The sequence below is a fragment of the Nicotiana tomentosiformis genome, chromosome 8 (assembly GCF_000390325.3).
Source record: "Nicotiana tomentosiformis chromosome 8, ASM39032v3, whole genome shotgun sequence".
In the NCBI taxonomy this organism is placed as follows: domain Eukaryota; kingdom Viridiplantae; phylum Streptophyta; class Magnoliopsida; order Solanales; family Solanaceae; genus Nicotiana; species Nicotiana tomentosiformis.
This window is the reverse complement of record NC_090819.1, coordinates 53355097-53375153: the sequence shown is the minus strand read 5'-3', so window position 1 is coordinate 53375153 and position 20057 is coordinate 53355097. Positions and strand designations below refer to the sequence as shown.

Here is a 20057-nt window from a genome sequence, read left to right as displayed (position 1 = left end):
TCGAGATGCTTCAGGCTCAGCAAGCCGCTATTGCTCAGTTACAAAATCAACATAGAGCTCCGAATAGGGTCGAGCCGGAAATTACTCGCCGTACCGAGCCAGTACCGGAAAGGTCGAATGGTAACGAATTGGGGGCTGATCCTGCGATAATGAAAATGCTCGAGGAGCTCACCAAAAGAATTGAATCAGGGGAGAAGAGAATCAAAGCCAACGATACAAAAGTGGAGACATACAACTCTCGAGTTGATCAGATACCGGGGGCACCGACAATCTTGAAAGGGATGGATTCGAAGAAGTTTGTACAAAAGTCGTTTCCTCCAAGTGTGGCTCCGAAGCCTATTCCGAAGAAATTTTGTATGCCAGACATACCCAAATATAATGGGACCACCGATCCCAACGAGCATGTTACTTCATATACATGCGCCGTCAAGGTAACGATTTAGAAGATGATGAAATCGAATCTGTGCTGTTGAAAAAATTCGGAGAGACCCTTTCGAAGGGAGCAATGATTTGGTATCACAACCTGCCACCAAATTCCATCGACTCATTTGCCATGTTAGCAGATTCTTTCGTAAAGGCACACGCCGGGGCCATAAAAGTCTCAACGAGGAAATCAGACCTTTTCAAGGTAAGACAAAGGGATAATGAAATGCTGATGGAGTTCGTGTCCCGATTTCAAATGGAACGCATGGAGTTGCCACCGGTCACAGATGATTGGGCCATTCATTCTTTCACCCAAGGGTTGAACGAGCGGAGTTCGATAGCATCATGTCAGTTAAAACAAAATTTGATAGAGTATCCAGCTGTAACTTGGGCAGATGTGCACAATCGATATCAATCGAAGATCAGGGTCAAGGAAGACCAATTAAGAGCCCCTTCTGGTTCAGTACATCCAAACAGGTCAGCAGTTAAAAACCATAGGGACGTCGACAGGGAGCCAAGGTCGAACAGAGACCGATATCAACCATATACCGTAGATCGAAGGAACAATGGTTCAGGACGCAGTTCCGCCCGGAACGATTGAAGAAGTGATCGAGGACAGAATTCTCGGGGACTTATGAGAAAAAGTGGGTTTGACAAGTATGTCGATCCCATAGAGGCACCTCGGTTATCGGATAATAACTTTAGCGACGATGGATCAGGCATTGTATCGGCAATCGGAAGGATCAGAGATACTAGGTGGCCCAGACCCATACAAACCGATCCTTCCCACAGAAACCCAAATTTGATGTGCAAGTATCATGGCACGCATGGTCACAAGACCGAGGATTGCAGGCAATTAAGAGAGGAGGTAGCCCGTCTATTCAATGAGGGCCACCTTCGAGAGTTCCTCAGCGATTGAGCCAAGAATCATTTCAGAGAAAGGGATGCCAACAGGAAAAATGAACAGGAGGAACCCCAACATGTTATTCATATGATCGTCGGTGGGGTCGACATTCCACAGGGACCCATATTCAAACGCACTAAGGTATCAATCATTAGGAAAAAATGAACCCGAGATTATGTGCCCGAAGGCACTTTATCATTCAACAACGAAGAAACAGAAGGCATTTCTTAGCCCCACAACGATGCTTTGGTAATTTCTATCTTATTAAATAAAGTTCAAGTTAAGCGTGTTTTAGTAGATCCAGGTAGCTCGGCGAATATCATCCGATCGAGGGTCGTGGAACAGCTCGGCCTACAAAATCAAATCATGCCTGCAACTCGGGTCTTAAACGGCTTCAATATGGCCAGTGAAATGACTAAAGGAGAGATTATTCTACTGGTGAACGTGGCTGGAACCATTCAAGATACCAAGTTTCACGTAATCGAGGACGACATGAGGTACAATGCCCTGCTCGGAAGGCTTTGGATCCACAATATGAGGGCAGTCCCTTCGACTCTCCACCAAATGATGAAATTCCTGACGTCGGACGGTGTAAAAACATTATACGGGGAGTAGCATGCTGCAAAGGAAATGTTTGCGGTCGATGAGGTAACACCGATATCGACACTATCAACCTCGAAAAGGTCGAGCATCAAAGGTAAACAGGAAGTAAATAGCAATCACAACCACCAGCCTCGACCGAATCGGGGAAGCAGGAGATAGAAGAAGAAGAGGAGGATTTTCTGACCCCTTAAACTTTTATAGATCCTGAAGATTCTGATGCCACCAAATCAACGGTCGAAGAGCTGGAACAAGTTATATTGATCGAGTACCTGCCCGAGCGAAAGGTATACCTGGGAACGGGATTAACCCCCGAACTCAGGAAAAAGCTTATTCAATTTCTTATTGATAACATAGATTGTTTTGCTTGGTCCCATTTAGACATGACAGGGATCCCACCGGAGATAACGACGCATCGGCTAAGCCTGGACCCTAGGTTCAAATTGGTGAAGCAAAAGAGAAGACCCCAGTCCGAGGTAAAGCACGCATTCATAAATTACGAGGTAACTAAACTTCTCAAAATATGGTCCATTCGGGAGGTGAAATATCCCGAATGGTTAGCCAATATACTTGTAGTCCCTAAAAAAGGGAACAAACTTAGAATGTGTGTATATTATAAGGACTTAAACAAGGTGTGCCCCAAAGATTCTTTTCCACTGCCTAACATCGATAGCATGATCGATGCCACGGCCGGCCATGAGATCCTTACTTTTCTCGATGCCTATTTCGGGTACAATCAAATCCAAATGAACCCGAAGGACCGAGAAAAGACTTTATTTATCACCAAGTATGGAACATACTGTTATAATGTAATGCCCTTCGGGCTAAAAAATGCAGGAGCTACTTACCAACGTCTAGTAAATAAAATGTTTGAAGAACAAATAGGTAAATCAATAGAAGCTTATATTGATGACATGCTAGTTAAGTCCCTGCACGCAGAGGACCATTTGGCTCATTTGCAGGAAACGTTTGAGATTTTAAGGAAATACAACATGAAGCTCAACCCCGAGAAATGTGCTTTCGGGGTCGGTATGGGCAAGTTCCTTGGCTTCATGGTATCAAATCGGGGGATAGAGATCAACCCCGATAAAATTAAGGCCATCGAGGACATCACCGTCGTGGACAGTGTAAAAGCCGTGCAAAGGCTAACTGGACGGATAGCTGCCTTAGGCCGATTCATTTCGAGGTCGTCAGATCGAAGCCATAGATTTTTCTCTCTACTCAAAAAAAAGAATGATTTCTCCTGGACCCTGGAATGCCAACAAGCATTAGAGGAATTGAAGCGATACCTATCGAGCCCACCACTACTTCAAACTCCAAAGGCAGATGAGAAACTTTACTTGTACTTGGTAGTATCAGAAATCGCGGTAAGTGGTGTCCTAGTTCGAGAAGAGCAAGGTACACAATTTCCCGTTTATTATGTAAGTCGAACCTTATGAGAAGCAGAAACTAGATATCCACACTTGGAGAAATTGGCACTTGCACTACTAAGCGCCTCTAGAAAGTTAAGACCATACTTTCAATGTCAACCCATATGCGTATTAACCACTTACCCACTTCGTAATATTTTGCACAAGATCAAACTATCGGGCCGATTGCCCAAATGGGCCATCGAACTCAGTGGGTACGATATCGAATATCAACCTCGAACGGCCACCAAGTCTCAAATTTTAGCGGACTTTGTGGCCGATTTCATGCTTAACCCTTGTACCCGAAGTTGAAAAGGAACTCTTGTTAAAATCGGGTACATCATCAGGGGTATGGACCCTCTTCATAGACGGTGCTTCAAATGTGAAGGGGTCCTAGCTAGGCATCATTTTGAAGCTGCCCACGGGTAGCACTATTAGGCTATCTATCAAAACTTCTAGGTTGACTAACAATGAGGCCGAGTACGAGGCCATGATTGCAGGTCTCGACTAGCTAAAAGCTTGAGAGCAGAAGTCATTGAAGCCAAGTGTGACTCTTTACTGGTGGTGAACCAAGTAAACAAAACCTTCGAAGTTTGAGAGGATAGAATGAAAAGGTATTTGGACAAACTGCAGGTAACTTTGCACCGTTTCAAGGTATGGACTTTGCAGCATGTACCTCGAGAACAAAACAGTGAGGCCGATGCACTTACAAATTTGGGGTCATCGGTCGAGGAAGATGAGATCAGCTCGGGGACTGTCGTTTAACTCTCGAGATCCGTGATCGAGGAAGGTCATGCCGAGATAAACTCTACAAGCTTAACCTGGGATTGGAGGAATAAATATATTGAATACTTGAAGAACGGAAAGCTCCCATCGTACCGTAAAGAGTCGAGGGCCCTACGAACCAAAACTGCTCGATTCACATTGGCTGAAGATGGAACATTATACAGAAGGATATTCGATGAACCATTGGCAGTATGCTTAGGACCAGGAGACACCAATTATGTTTTACGAGAGGTCCATGAAGGCACTTGTGGGAACCACTCCGGCGTCGAATCACTGATTCACAAAATCATTAGAGCAGGATACTACTGGGATAGCATGGAAAAAGACACTAAGGAGTTTCTTCGAAAATGTGATAAATATTAAAGGTTTGCACCGACGATCCATCAACTCGGAGAACAACTTCATTCAGTCCTATCCCCATGGCCATTCATGAAATGGGGAATGGATATCGTCAGCCCTCTGCCATCGGCCCCAGGTAAAGCTAAGTTTATATTATTTATGACTGACTATTTCTCTAAATAGGTTGAAGTACAGGCGTTCGAGAAAGTGAGAGAGAAAGATGTTATAGACTTCATCTGGGATCACATCGTGTGTCGATTTGGGATACCCGCTGAAATAGTGTGTGACAATGGAAAACAATTTATCGGCAGCAAAGTGACAAAATTCTTCGAAGACCACAAAATAAAAAGGATATTATCAACGCCGTATCACCCTAGTGGGACCGACAGGCTGAATCGACGAACAAGACTATCATTCAAAACCTAAATAAAAGGTTGAACAACGCTAAGGGAAAATGGAGAGAAATTCTACCCGAAGTCCTTTGGGTATATCGAACAACATCAAAGTCCAGTACGGGGGCAACCCCATTCTCGTTAGTATATGGCTCCGAAGCCTTGATTCCAGTCGAAGTCGGGGAACCCAGTGCTAGGTTTCGACATACAACAGAAGAGTCAAATCACGAGGCTACGAATACTAGCCTCGAATTATTGGATCAAAAACAAGAAGCCACACTCGTTCGAATGGCTGCACAAAAGCAACGAATCAAAAGATAGTACAATAGGAGAACCAACCTTCGCCACTTCAGAGTCGGAGACTTAGTCCTAAGGAAGTTCATCATCAACACTCGAGATCCTAATGAAAGGAAGCTCGGCCCAAATTGGGAGGGACCCTACCAAGTCCTCGACATCTTCAGAAAGGGATCTTATAAGCTCGGCACGATGGACGGCGAACAACTGCCAAATAATTGGAACATATCGCTTCTCAAACGGTATTATTGCTAAGGTATGACTTTATCCCCTTTTTTCATTTTATATATTCGACACTAACTCACTACAGGTGTTCGATCGAAGACATCGAGACCTCAGGTTTTAAAGCACGCATTGCACTCTTTTTCCCTTAGATCAGTTTTTGTCCCAAGTGGATTTTTCCGGCGAGGTTTTTAACGAGGCAACAATTATGTGCTGCCTGAGGACAATTCAACAGTATCTAAGGCTTCTTTACAATCAACCTCGAATACTGGGGGGCATCACCCTCGGATATTAAACTTTCGAGGAAAATACTTCGTGTCAAAGGGTCTCGATAGAGAGACTTTGTAATGGGCCAAACAGTCGAATGAACCATGTCCGTATAGATTAGTCGAGCCCCGATGGCAAAACATGTACGCATGTATAAATTATACAAAGAAGCATTCTTTCTATATCAAACTTCTTGTGTCTCAAAGAAAATTTTCTACTATACAAGCTCCATACTTATGATTTTGTGAGAAATGGCTCAAGGGCCAAGTGCAAATATAACTCGTACAATCGGGGACTGTCATCGACGATCGACATATTATTGAGTAATCTAAACTCAAATTCATAAGACCTCAAAGAGGCACCCCTCGATCTATAGGCCAAGGACATCACTCTCGGGGACTAACACTTCGAACAAGTTCGAAGTGTTATTGGAAAATAAGCCCAAGAGGCATATCCGAAGGCTACGGCCAAATTAAGGCAGCTCGGAGACATCCAAATCCCGCAATAAAAATAGGACTTCGAATTCTTTGAAAAACCGGTTAAAAAGGGCTACCCTCGGCAAGTAATCAAAAGGGCTTTGATGAAATCAGCCCTCGAAAAACCTTAAGAGGTATCAAATTATCTTAACACAAACGTGTTAAGGCACAAAAGTCAAAGGGATTTCAATCGACATCAAACCCTCAAAAAAACCAATGGGTAAGAATACGTGTTAAGGCATAAAGAATTTTTTTACTAAGTCTTCTAAGCCGAAAAAGGGAAAAAATAGCCATCTTTTAGTGGCCATATCGGCCCAATCTAAAGAGCCTAAGGGCCAATACACTTAGAGTTCAAGATTTTGTTCTCACTCAATTCGGACCTAAGGGTTCCACTATTCCGAGCTCAAATAAAACTGACTTGAATATAGCTCGAGGATTCATCATTATTTGATATAAAACCTTAAGGGGTTTGTTACTGTGAGGTCAAAACTTACTCGAACTCGGCTATAAAAATAGTACAATTATGGCTTCGATCAAGCCATCCGAAATCAAAATCCCGAACATATTGTTGAGCTCGGGGACTCACCCTCGCTTAACTAAAAAACCTAAGGGTTTGTTCTACTCTGAGTTCGTATATATGGAAAAAGGTTACGGCGTTATATACGCACTACCACCTGATCAGCTGGTATACGTTGATGATTTTTCCCACAGTGGCCGAAATTATATGATGGGATGACCTCAGAGGCCTGATGATGTTATGAAACATGTGCCTATGTACGACATGACATTCATACGCATATGCATGACACTATAAGTATTTCATGATTTACAAAGTTATCCAGACTTAAAGATTGAGTCATTTACTCTATATTTCTTCCATGTCTGTTATGTACTTATTTATGTGCCTTATATACTCGGTACATTATTCGTACTGACGTCCCTTTTGACTGGGGACGCTGCGTTTCATGCCCGCAGGTCCCGATAGACAGGTCGAGAATCCTCCAAGTAGGCTATCAGCTCAGCGGAAGGTGTTGGTGCGCTCCATTTGCTCTGGAGTTGCTTGTTTGGTTAGTATGATTTAGATGTGTATTGTTTGGTATAGCGGGACTCTGTCCCAACCTTTATGAAAATTATGTATTCTTAGAGGCTTGTAGACAGATGTCATGTAAGTAAAAGATTGTATGGCTTTTTCGGCCTATGTTCAGTGTACGAGTGGTTATTTTGGTCTTATAGGCCCGTATGTCTTACGTATAAGTTGGTACCGTCTTATTTACCTATGATAGCATGATACGAAAAGATATGTTATGTTGGTACTTAGTTGAGTAAGGTACTGGGTGCCCGTCACGATCCATCGGTTTGGGTCGTGACAAAAGTGGTATCAGAGCAGTTCTGTCCTAGGGAGTCTACAAGCTGTGTCTAGTAGAGTCTTGTTTATGGGTATGTCGTGCACCACACTTATAAGCATGAGGCTACAGGGCATTTAGGACTGTCACTCTTTCTTCTTACTCTATATCGTGTGGTAGAGCTCAGTTGTTAGAACTCAATTTCCTAAACTCTATCTTATTCATAATACGACGATGTCTACATCTAGAAAGACGGTTGGTAAGGGATTGAATGCGGCCGTGGAAGAGTTGAGTCAGAGGAACTCAATTTTTGCATCATGCTTATGATGGATGAATATGAGGTATTCAGCAAATCATATGTATACTAAGATGTGTAAGCTTCTTGATAAGGATCCCTAAGGCAAGAATGCCTATCCACTCTTACGGTAAAAAGGAATAAGGAGGGAGACACAAGTTTCAGCAAGTAAAAGAAGCAAGGTGAAGAAGGGGTACGAGGCACCCGGTTAATGAAGATTATTAGTATTACAGTTCCGATAGAAAAATATAAGCATTGTGAGTTACCCTCAACAGTAACAGAGGTATGTATAATTGGCCACACCCATCTCAGTTATACCCTATTGGGGGCTAACAGGTGTAGATTAAGAAAAGGACGGGATATCAGGATCCGGCTGGGGTTAGAGTAACCCAAAATGGTGAATTGATTATTTGCGTTAGTTAACATTTCCAAAGGATATTGCAAATGTGCTAATAGATCTCCTTGTGAGACACCCAGATGGTGCACTCTAAAATAGTACAGCTAGATATGAGTACTATAAAGATAGACACTGGAAGCCTTGAAGGGATAAATATTACCTTAGTGTGGCTGGCGTCCCTAGTAGAGCGAGAATGCTAAGCAACCCGAAGAGCCACAGGATGGAGCAAAGGGGAGCTAAAAGCAAAAGAATGTCTTGTTCGAGTTTTCAGAATAAAGTGATAGGCATAAATGTTAGCGGGAAATAAGAAAAGAGTTAATGAATTATTATGAATAAGATGTGATACATGGATGACAATGGTAAATCAAAAAGATGACAGAATTATAGAGTCTATAGTTAAGTAAAGAAAAAGACGAAAGGTGACAAGCCTTGAGACAATAAAAGAGTATAGGATAAAGTCATATCTTCATTTCGAGAAATAAGTTCGTGACTCTAACGCGACTAGCAGAAGGAAAAGTTGGACCCCAAAATAATAGAAATTAGTATGGGCTGGTGAACAAGATAAACTAAACATGATTTAGGGACGGAGTGACTTGATAATGGTCGGCATCATGAGAATTTCAGATTGCGTTCTGGCGATAATAGAATGGACAACAGAAGAAGATTCATGAGAAACTCAGACAATGGTCATTCAGGAAGACGCTTCCCTAAAGCAAGCAATGTGAGCAAAGTTAAGCTAAAGGGACTATATGTGCCAGTTATACTAAGTATCACCCTCATGAGTAAGGAATTTTATTATCCTTGGTACAGAAGGATTACCGCAAGGCGGGTAAGGGTCATCGATGATGTGAAAGGATGCCAAAGATGAAGAGGTAAAACATCTGTAGGTAGGTCATCGTAGCTCCAACTCTTAGTACTCCCCTAAAGGGGGGAATATGGAATGATGTGGCATTAAACCAGAATTAAGTGGTTCTAGTAATTATGGAATGGTAAAGGAAGAATGCGAAAAAATGAAAAAAAGGATGAGATTGCAATTATCCAAAGCCTACATATATGCTACGATTCCAGAATATTATGCAAACACGACGTCAAGGAGAGGAAGTAAGGGTTTCTGCCCGGGATGTTATTGATACATAAGGAGCCAGTGCGAAAGGTAAGTTAAAACAAAGGAAATAACCCAAGAAAGATTACGCAGATCATTGATATGAGAATGGCCAACGAATAGTTGGTAGTTGATTAAGGAAGATCCTAGTTATGGCTAAACAGGAGGTTACAAACGAGTCAGCAGATCGTGCAAGATAAATATAGTAAAACCCAATATAGTGAATTTAGCCTCGCAGTAATGTCATTGCAATACTTAAGAAATATTCAGATAGGAATTGGGGTTGTTAAAGGTACTATATAAGTATTACGAAAATAAAAGAGCGTGCCACTGGGAAGACAATCAAAATATCAGTTCAGAAGCAACCCTACAAGCACAAGGGCGTGGAGGTAAGTAACTACGGATAATTGTAGGTGAGGAAGGACATCAAAAATTTTATTGGGTATATGATATAATAAGCTCGCAACTTTACAAGAGTCACAGGGTCCTCCCTAAGTGCTACAGTGAAAGACTAGCTGAGGAAATGAGGAAGAAGGCTTCAACCTAAGCACACTGACCTAAAGAGGAAATGGTCTTGTAACAATAGTTTCACAACAACATTGTACGTCTTCCATAAGAAAAAGGAACCTGATAACAACATGATAGGGGTCCAAGAATTACTAAAGAAAATCAAGAAACGTGTGGAAGCTAAAAGAAAATAAAGAAACAAAAAAACGATAGAAAATTAAAGATAGATTGAATTCAATAAAGAGTTTCTTGAATTCAAGAAGTCTATTCTTGAAGTTGAATCCTAACAACAACAATTAGCTAACAAAGAACTAATTACCTTTGGTAGAGAATTAAAAACAAGAGATAGATTGTGAAACCCGACCCTTTAGAATAACAAGAACAACAATAAGCCTAAACTTATCACCTTTTTTGAATACCTAGAAGTGATCTAAGATTTAAAAAAGGGTTTAATCTTACCTCCTTAAGTTGAGTCTTGAAGGTTGAAGAATAAATCCAAGAGTAGCCACACACAAGAATGCAAGAAAAATCTCACAAGTTTTATTGATATTGTCTATAATAATCTAAAATCTAAAAACAAATAGGATACCCCTTTATATAGAGAGGGGGTCACTAAATTCCTACCTAAAAACAAGGAAATAAAGTCCTAAACTACTATGGACAACAAGTCCAAATACCTTAGGAAAAGGAAAAACACTAGGAAACAAAAACCAAGTCAATCTTGGAAAGTAACTCCAACAATCTTAGAAAAAGGAAAACATAACCTTAACTACCTAGGAAAGCAATAAATCTAGTACCAAAATATATGGAAATAAGTTAAAACCAATCTTGGATAGAATCTTGAAAGTCGCAAACCAATCATAGATAGGATCTTGGAAATCTTGAAGGCAACATGGCACCAACTTGGCACCAACTTGTACCCAAATTCTATCACGCCTATTGAACCTTTCTTGGGCAGCAAGTAAGTCCTTTTTATGTTATAAAAACTTGGCTTCATGTAGGACTTATTGGGCTGCAAGTTTGGACATATTTTTAGGTGCCAAATAGGTACAATAGTGGCCTGATTTGGACCTTTTTCAGAGGATGTCTCTTGGGATCTAATCCACCTTTTCTTGGATATGAATTTGGACCATAAAATAATTATAATACCTAGACAACTCATATCCTTTATCCTTGAGCTCTCCATCCCAATTAACAACTTCTTTATTTGCACTTGAAGTCTAATGACTTTGTTTTGCTACTCTTTAGCTTGATATCTTGTAAAAGGCCCTCTTTGAGATTCCAAAGCTTAATTCTTGTCCTTGAATAGATTTGAGCTTCCTAGGATGCTATCATTCCCCTCTTCTTGAAGAAAATTCGTCCTCGAATTTCGACCTTGCAAGAAAAAGAAGTCACGCACTAGTAAATGGCATCCACTAATCTGAAAAAATAGTAGGAATAAAATAAGATAGTAATCATGTATCCACTTAATCCAATTAAGCCTAATAGGTGTAAATACTCCTTTATAAAGCATATGGACATCATTATCCCAATAAAATTTATGCCTACTTAGAGTTGTCCAATAAAAACCTCTCTTAGATGCACTATGTAATGAAATTTGCAATGTGATCTTGTCAATAAGGTAGTCCAAACATGTGCATGCCAAAGAAATTACAAAATATTGGTCATGCATCCATTTAACACAAGTATCTCTGCCACATGTATCAAATAAGACACTCTTATGATATAGCCAAGTATCAATTATAAATCCCATGGATTCTTCTACATGTAAGTTATTCAAAGAAGTACATAAATTCTCAAAAAGGTCAGAAGAACCCATAAATTCCAAAATACAAATTTCAATACATTCAAGCTCATGATTATAACTTTTCTCAATAATATTCGCAACATCAATGGATTCTACATAATTGCTCAAACTGTCACAGAAAGAGTCATAGATAGGTTCATGAAAGAGTATTTGATTACTAACGTCACAATAATCGTGCATATCCTCTTTAAAAGTAGCAAACACTTTTACAGGCTCACAATCAACATGCCTAGAGGAATGACTTCCCATCAAACAACAAATCTCACATTCTAACAATTTATCACATGAAAACTCATTAGACACTTGAATAAGAGAAGAAAGAACATTTAACTCATTAGCAAGCCTCTTCTCATAAATTTCATGCCTCTTTCCACCAAGTTGGAATGCATAATCATCTATGTCATACTCAATTTCAAAAGGAAGCAAATTACTCTTGCACTTTAACTTAGATATTACAGTTAATGACTTGATATGCATCAAAATATCATCATCCACAAAAATTATAAAGTCACCAACATAAGAAATAAGAGTGTAGTTCATTACCTCCAAAGATACCTTAGGTATTCTAGGAAGGCCAAGAATGTGAATGAACCAATTATACATATCATACTTGGACTTATTTACTAATGGAACAACATCACCTTGTATTCTTTTATGCAATGCTTCCAGCTTAGCAATGGCTTTAGGAAACTCCATGTCATAAACTTGTAAATAAGAATTAAAATTGTCAAAAAGTTTAATAACAAAGAATTTAACCAAGCTTTTATCTTCCACCATCCAACAAGAATTAATTTCGCCTAATTCATGTTGGAATCCAATTGGATCCTTTACCACCATTTCTCGCGCCTCACCTCTCCTTTCAAAAGGTCTTTCAACACGTGGCTACACAAAATCACAAGAACTAAAACAAGAATGAGTTAATGGGTTAGGAAGTAAAGAAATTTTATTCTTGCTTACACTCTCTTTGGCTTTTATCACAAAACTAACTTTTCCCTCACCCTTAGTCTCTTTTCTCTCACTAAAGTGTTTTTCTTCTTCTTTACTCAAACCCTCTTGTTTTTCTCTCTCTACCTCAAAGACTTTTCTTTTCTCATTGCCTTCTCTCTTTTCTTTTCCTTCAAGCTCACTATTTTTATCAATTGACATCCCATTCTCTTCACTCAATACAACCTCTCCTTTTTCCTCTCTTGGGATGTCAACATGCACTCCTTTACTCCTCTCATTCTTTTCTCTCTCATATTTTTTCATATTCTCTTTAACAGTCTTTTCATCTTCATAAATTTGTGAGGGAGTCAAAGGTCCAAGAATAAGTTTCTTTCGGTTAACCTCAAAAGAGTATCTATTTTTTTTCATGTTATATGAAGCTCTTCTATAGGTATACCATGGCTTTCCCAACAAGATATGATAATTATTCATGGGAATCACATCACACCAGATCGCATCCTCATACCTTCCAATAGAGAATAGTAATAACACTCTTTTATCTACCTTTACTCCTCTCAACATGTAGGGTTCAATATGCTCTACACAAGGCAAGTTTAATTTTTCAATCATATAAGTGCTAATTGAGTTATAGACAAACTCTTTGTCAATTCTAAGGGCACAAATCGCAGACCTTACTTTAGCTCTTGTTTGAAAAATAATTTTACCATTGTCTTCCTTCCATTCGGTATACTGTAAGTTCGACTTTTCAAGTTGTTGAGTCATAGCTCGCCTCCTTTCACTATAACTACCTGTTTGAAACATCTTGAACAAAGATTAGAAGAATTATGTATCTCTCAAATTTTGGCTTTTTCCTCTAATGTTCTCGCCTCTCTTGCCTTTTTCCACTCAGAGCAACTCTTGGTCGTTAAACTTTAGATTTATTAATAAACCTTACTAGTCACAACCCTTAGTGATAAGAATGTGGAGTTAGAAAAAGAAAAGAAAAGTGAAGGACCAAACCTTGGAAGAATAGGAATTGGTTATGTAGAAAAAATAAGGAAAGAATTTAGGAAACCCAAAACTCACAAGAATAAGGAAAGAAGTTACCTTAATCTTCAAGAACTAGGATCCCCTCTTCTTGTTTCCTTTCTTGACTTGGAAACCAAATAACACTTGAATTCTACAAATAATAATGACCCATAATACTTTTCTTTTGGCTGATCTTCGTTTTTTTTTGGTTCCTTTTTTTTTTTGGTTTTGTTTTGCTCAAGAACCTCCCAAGATTATCATGATTGAAATCTTGATTAGCCTATACTCTGATACCACTTGATAACAACACGATAGAGGTCCAAGAATTACTAAAAAAAATCAAGAAACGTGCGGAAGCTAAAAGAAAATAAAGAAACAAAAAAATGACAAAAATTAAAGATAGATTGAATTCAAGAAAGAGTTTATTAAATTCAAGAAGTCTATTCTTGAAGTTGAATCCTAACAACAATAATTAGCTAACAAAGAACCAATCACCTCTGGTAGAGAATTAAAAACAAGAGATAGATTGTGAAACCCGACCCTTTAGAATAACAAGAACAACAATAAGCCTAAACTTATCACCTTTCTTAAATACCTAGAAGTGATCTAAGATTTCGAAAGAGTTTAATCTTAACACTTTAAGTTGAGTCTTGAAGGTTGAAGAATAAATCCAAGAGTAGCCACATACAAGAGTGCAAGAAAAATCTCACAAGTTTTATTGATATTATCTATAATAATCTAAAATCTAAAAACAAAGAAGATACCCCTTTATATAGAGAGGGGGTCACGAAATTCCTACCTAAAAACAAGGAAATAAAGTCCTAAACTACTTTGGACAAGAAGTCCAAATACCTTAGGAAAAGGAAAAACACTAGGAAAAAAAAACCAAGTCAATCTTGGAAAGTAACTCCAACAATCTTAGGAAAAAGAAAACATAACTTTAACTACCTAGGAAAGTAATAAATCTAGTACCAAAATATATGGAAATAAGTTAAAACTAATCTTGGATAGAATCTTGAAAGTCGCAAACAAATCATGGATAGGATCTTGGAAATCTTGAAGGCAACTTGCAAGCAACTTGGAACCAACTTGTACCCAACTTCTATCACGCCTATTGAACCTTTCTTGGGCAGCAATTAAGTCCTTTTTATGTTATAAAAACTTGGCTTCATGTGGGACTTATTGGGCTGCAAGTTTGAACATATTTTTAGGTGCCAAATAGGTCCAATAATGGCCTGATTTGGACCTTTTTCAGAGGATGTCTCTTGGGATCTAATCCACCTTTTCTTGGACATGAATTTGGACCATAAAATAATTATAATACCTAGACAACTAATATCCTTTATTCTTGAGATCTCCATCCCAATTAACAACTTTTTTATTTGCACTTGAAGTCTAATGACCTTGTTTTGCAACTCTTTAGCTTGACATTTTGTAAAAGGCCCTCTTTGAGATTCCAAAGATTCATTCTTGTCCTTGAGTAGATTTGAGCTTCATAGGATGCTATCAGAACCTACCGTGGCTAGTGAACGGGAAGTAAAATCAAAAGTAATATTCGAAGATCATATGAGTTGTACGAAAATTCCGGCATGCGTGAGAGCTAAGATAAGCTAAGTATGCATGCAACAAGGGGGAAAAAGACCAAGAAAGGTAATAGCTTACATTTAAAGAAAACTGAGAAGGAACGAAATGAATCATTCGATCAATGATCCAGAGTTAGCTACGTTATGAGCGCACTTAAGATTTCAGAGTATTATCCATGCAGCATCTATGTTGACAATCATACAGCCGTAGAAGACTCCGGTATAAGTTAAAGAAAGAATTGAGCCCAGGTCCTAGATCGAATTGGTAAAGGATTATATCATGGATATTCCATAGCGCCCATGAAAGACTAAACATAATAACTAATGCCATGAACCGCAGATCAGGGGATAGCTTAAGCCTACATAAAGGCTGATCAGAAGGAAGAGGAAACTAAAGAGTTACATCAACTAAGAAAATCAGGAGTATGATTATTGGACCCAGAAAATTATAGGCATCATGATTGAGAACATTGCAGAATCACTATTAATATCAGAGGTACAAAAGAGATAGTATAGTAGCCATATTTTATAATGGCTCTATGATAAAGCTTGTGAGAAGAGTACCAACCGCATAAGAATTCAGTATGAAGCTCCCACTGGATTGTGCATGCACCAGAGGTGCAAGTATTATAATAGAGCTTCAAGTTATGGACGTGAATTACACCTAGGTGGAAGGGAGGTCATGAAAGAGATAGAAGATACGATGCGAGATTTTAAGGTAAGTAAGGTAAAGGTGAACAACGTACGGGATACTCAAAGGCAGAAGATTATGAATAGTCCATACTTCAGATAAAAGGCTAGAAGTGCGGGGATTCAGTATCTAGGAATAATAGCGGCGTCGTCAGTAGCATATCTTCCAGCCTATGGTTTAGGTATCGAAAAGCCTGACTAAGAGAGTAAAGAAGAGTTAGAGACGATGTGATGTATCATTTGATGTTCCAAAATGACATAAGGAAATCTATGATGCAAGCAAGAAGACAGGAGTGTAGATATGTGTAGTATAAATAGATATGTATAGGTCGCAAGCTACACATATCTAGGTCGCAAGCTAGATATGTGTAGGTCGCAAGCTATTATATGGTGAAGAGACAAGGTTCTAGAAGACAGGAGTAAGGATAAGAATGGGCGAGTGAGAAGGTAACGAAAATGGATAAGTCCTCAGGATTAAGCCCATGAAAACAAGAAGAGCAGATGGTTTCTCCAAGTTATACAAAGCTCACTATAGCCTGAATGAACTCAAAGGAGTCTAAGACTAATAGCATTTAGAAGAGATGGAATGCTGCCCTAGTAATAGAATGAGGGTGTAATTGTGATAGATAAAGGATGACATTTGGACCTTCGATTGAGTAATGATCTGACGAAGAAAAGAAAGGGATCTCATGAATTGGACAAGATTAAAATACCCGTGTAAGGTGAGTCATATTAGGATGCTATAAAATACGGTTATAGAAGTATAGTATCACCCCCTAGGTGGATCAATCTAATTACTCCAGATGTCCCCGATGAGATGTGAGCCCTAGCGGCAGTGTTACATAAGAGATCAAGTTATCAGTGGTATATTGTAGATTAATATTGAGGTGAATTAACAATGGATGGGCAAAAGTCACAAAGTAAGAGATGAGATTAGGTTGTCATTCTTAAGATGAAAAGTAATGAGGAAGCATTAAAGGACTTAGATTTATACATATGCGATAAGAAACAAAAGTAACATGGAGTTCGGTAGCAGACCTCAGTAACGATAAATCAAAGTAAGAGTTATGGCAGTAAAGTCATACAGATGGATAAACGGATCTATGACAAAAGGTAGCAACAATTGCGAGATTGGAAGAATTCCGACCACAAGTCGTGGTGTGAGAAAGAGGCCTAAAAGGGGGAATATCCTGACCTTTGGAATTATTCACAGAACAGTTTCCTAGATGGAAAGGAGAGTACTTAACTATTCGGAAGACATAAGTCATGAAAATGATAAGTGCATCAGTCAACATTCGAGGACGAATGTTCCAAAGGGGGGAATGATATTACACCCCATATTTTCATATATGGAAGTACGCCATAAGTAAATTGATGAAAGCTCGGAAAATGAGATGTTATATCCCGCATTTTCATATGTTAAAAGTTAATCGACGTAAGTTCGGGAATGAGATTATTTTGGAGATTATAAGCATTATGCTATTTCAAATAAGTGATGAGTAAATTCGTGAAGGTGAGAGGGTAAGCAAATCGAAAAAAATAAATTTTGTCGAAGTTTGATATTTTGGAATAAAATATGGCCCGAGCTAAAATACCCGATATTTATGGACTAGTGCCATACAAGGTGCCACATGACCTCGATAGGAGGGTATATATAAAGTGCGTTAAAAGTGGGTAGTATTTTAAGTAAGTTGGGATAATTCTTAATTATGCGGGTAATTGGTTAATTATTAATTAGTGGGAGATTAACTAGTTAATTAAGGATTAGTGGATAATTAATTAAGATGTTGAGATAAGGCCTAACAAGCCAAAACGTGGCAGCCCTTTCTTTCATTTAGTGACTCTTACCTTATAATTGAAAGGTGCCACAATTGAGTAAGATTAAGGCTTAGTCATTACTATGTGGGCTCCACTCCATTTAATGCATAAAACCCCTCTAATTCAAAGAGAGGTCTTACATACAAGTATTAGAAAACGTTCAGGAGGTATTCAACCAAATTTTACACAAAACACTTTTCGTTTGAAGGAAAAACCATTGAATTCTCATCTTTCAATCTATCCTCTTTACTCATCTTTTTCTTCCCACCTTTAATCTATCTAATACTAAATCAAATCAACTCTATATTCTTTAAAATCCAAAATCTTCCACCAGCACCATTCCAATGGCCATTAATAGGAAACATACCAACTTTTATAGGCAAAAATCCCCATATCAAATATGTATAATATAGTAAGGCAGTACATTATAATATAGTACTCTTTCTATTAGAAAGTTACTAGAGTATATCTTGAAAGAACATCATACGGATTTTCCCCTACTTCGATCCGCCTTTATGTGTCGTCGCAATCAACGGGTGTTAAAGGGATTTTCAAGAGAATCGGTTCAGGTATGTTAAGGCTATCCCTTCTCTCCTTTTGGCATGATCTATACGCCACAAACAAAATGAGTAAATGCACAACTTCCATAAATGACTTTATTCATAGAAGTATTAGAGGTGCCTATGTTCTTGAATTCCTATATGTCTTATTATTTCATCGTCTGTTCATGGGCCTCAGAAATTACATAAGTTGATAAAGTTCATTTCATGATATTAATCAGAGGTGTAATGGTCTTATGATGTTCCGAGAGATTTTATTGACGTACTTCTCATGTATTGCATTCATTTATACATGTACATTGACCCATGACCAGACGACATTATATACGCGGATATATATGTATATGGGATATGAGAAAAGGTTACAGCGTTATATACGCACCACCACCTGATCAGCTGGTATACGTTGATGATTTTGCCCACAGTGGCCGAAATTATATGATGGGATGCCCTCAGAGGCCTGATGATGTTATGAAATATGTACCTATGCATGACATGACATTCATACGCATATGCATGACACTATAAGTATTTCATAATTTACAAAGTTATCTAGGCTTAAAGGTTGAGTCATTTACTTTATATTTCTTCCATGTCTGTTATGTACTTATTTATGTGCCTTATATACTCGGTACATTATTCGTACTAACGTCCCTTTTGCCTGGGGACGCTATATTTCATGCCCGCAGGTCCCGATAGACAGGTCGAGAATCCTCCAAGTAGGCTATCAGCTCAGCGGAAGGTGTTGGTGCGCTCTATTTGCTCTGGAGTTGCTTGTTTGGTTAGTATGATTTAGATGTGTATTGTTTCGTATGTCGGGACTCTGTCCCGACTTTTATGAAAATTATGTATTTTTAGAGGCTTGTAGACAGATGTCATGTACGTAAAAGATTGTATGGCCTTGTCGGCCTATGTTTAGTGTACGAGTGGTTATTTTGGTCTTATAGGCCCATATGTCTTACGCATAAAGTTGGTACCGTCTCATTTACCTATGATAGCATGATACGAAAAGATACGTTATGTTGGTACTCGGTTGAGTAAGGTACCGGGTGCCCGTCACGATCCATCGGTTTGGGTCGTGACAGTAGACTAGACAGTCATGTATAGTTGGATAGTATGTGGCCTTGTCGGCTCGCCCCACCTTATTTCGTATATATATATATATATATATATATATATATATATATATATATATATATGTCTTTTGGGCATGTTTTCCCACATATGTTGTTCATATGAATCGGTAGTTTATTTCCAGACGTTATGTATGACCTACACTTATTTCATGTTTATATCTTAGAAAAATGCTTAGGGGTGTTCGATAGGTAGATATCGGGCACTCGTCCCGGCCCATCGGTTTGTGTCGTGACAATTCTCGTGTTAAAAATGTTAGATTTTCCCATGCATTCATGACTTACTGCTACTTGCCTTAAATGACTTACTTGTACCCTTAGTTATCATTTATTTGAATTGTCTTGCTGTTTAGTATTAATTGTAGTGGATTAATTTGAGACGAGATTCCCTTTCTGTTTCTGCTTCATATCCTTTACTCGTAGAGGACTCTTGTGATTTAAGTTGTTAAATTAAATGCACTTATTGATTTATTCATACTGTAGGGTGGGATCAGGTTGCGCGCCGCAACATGTGAAATAAGAGTTGATTGATATGGCGAAATAAGGGTGAATTTATATTGATACTGATAGCATCCTAGGAATCTCAAATTTATTCAAGGACAATAATGAAGCTTTGGAATCTCAAAGATGGCCTTTAACAAGATGTCAAGCTAAAGAGTTGAAATACAAGGTCATTAGACTTCAAGTGCAAATAAAAAAGTTGTTAATTGGGATGGAGAGCTCAAGGATAAAAGGATATGAGTTGTCTAGGTATTAT

The 20057-nt window shown here is 38.7% G+C and overlaps 1 long non-coding RNA gene across 1 annotated transcript; it reads left to right on the top strand.

The window, feature by feature from the left end:
• The first annotated feature begins 6842 nt into the window (after positions 1 to 6842).
• On the top strand, positions 6843 to 19119 carry LOC138896653 (uncharacterized). Its single transcript, XR_011410036.1, has 2 exons — positions 6843 to 6967; positions 18738 to 19119. It is a non-coding gene; the product is annotated as an uncharacterized lncRNA (long non-coding RNA).
• Positions 19120 to 20057: the final 938 nt, after the last annotated feature.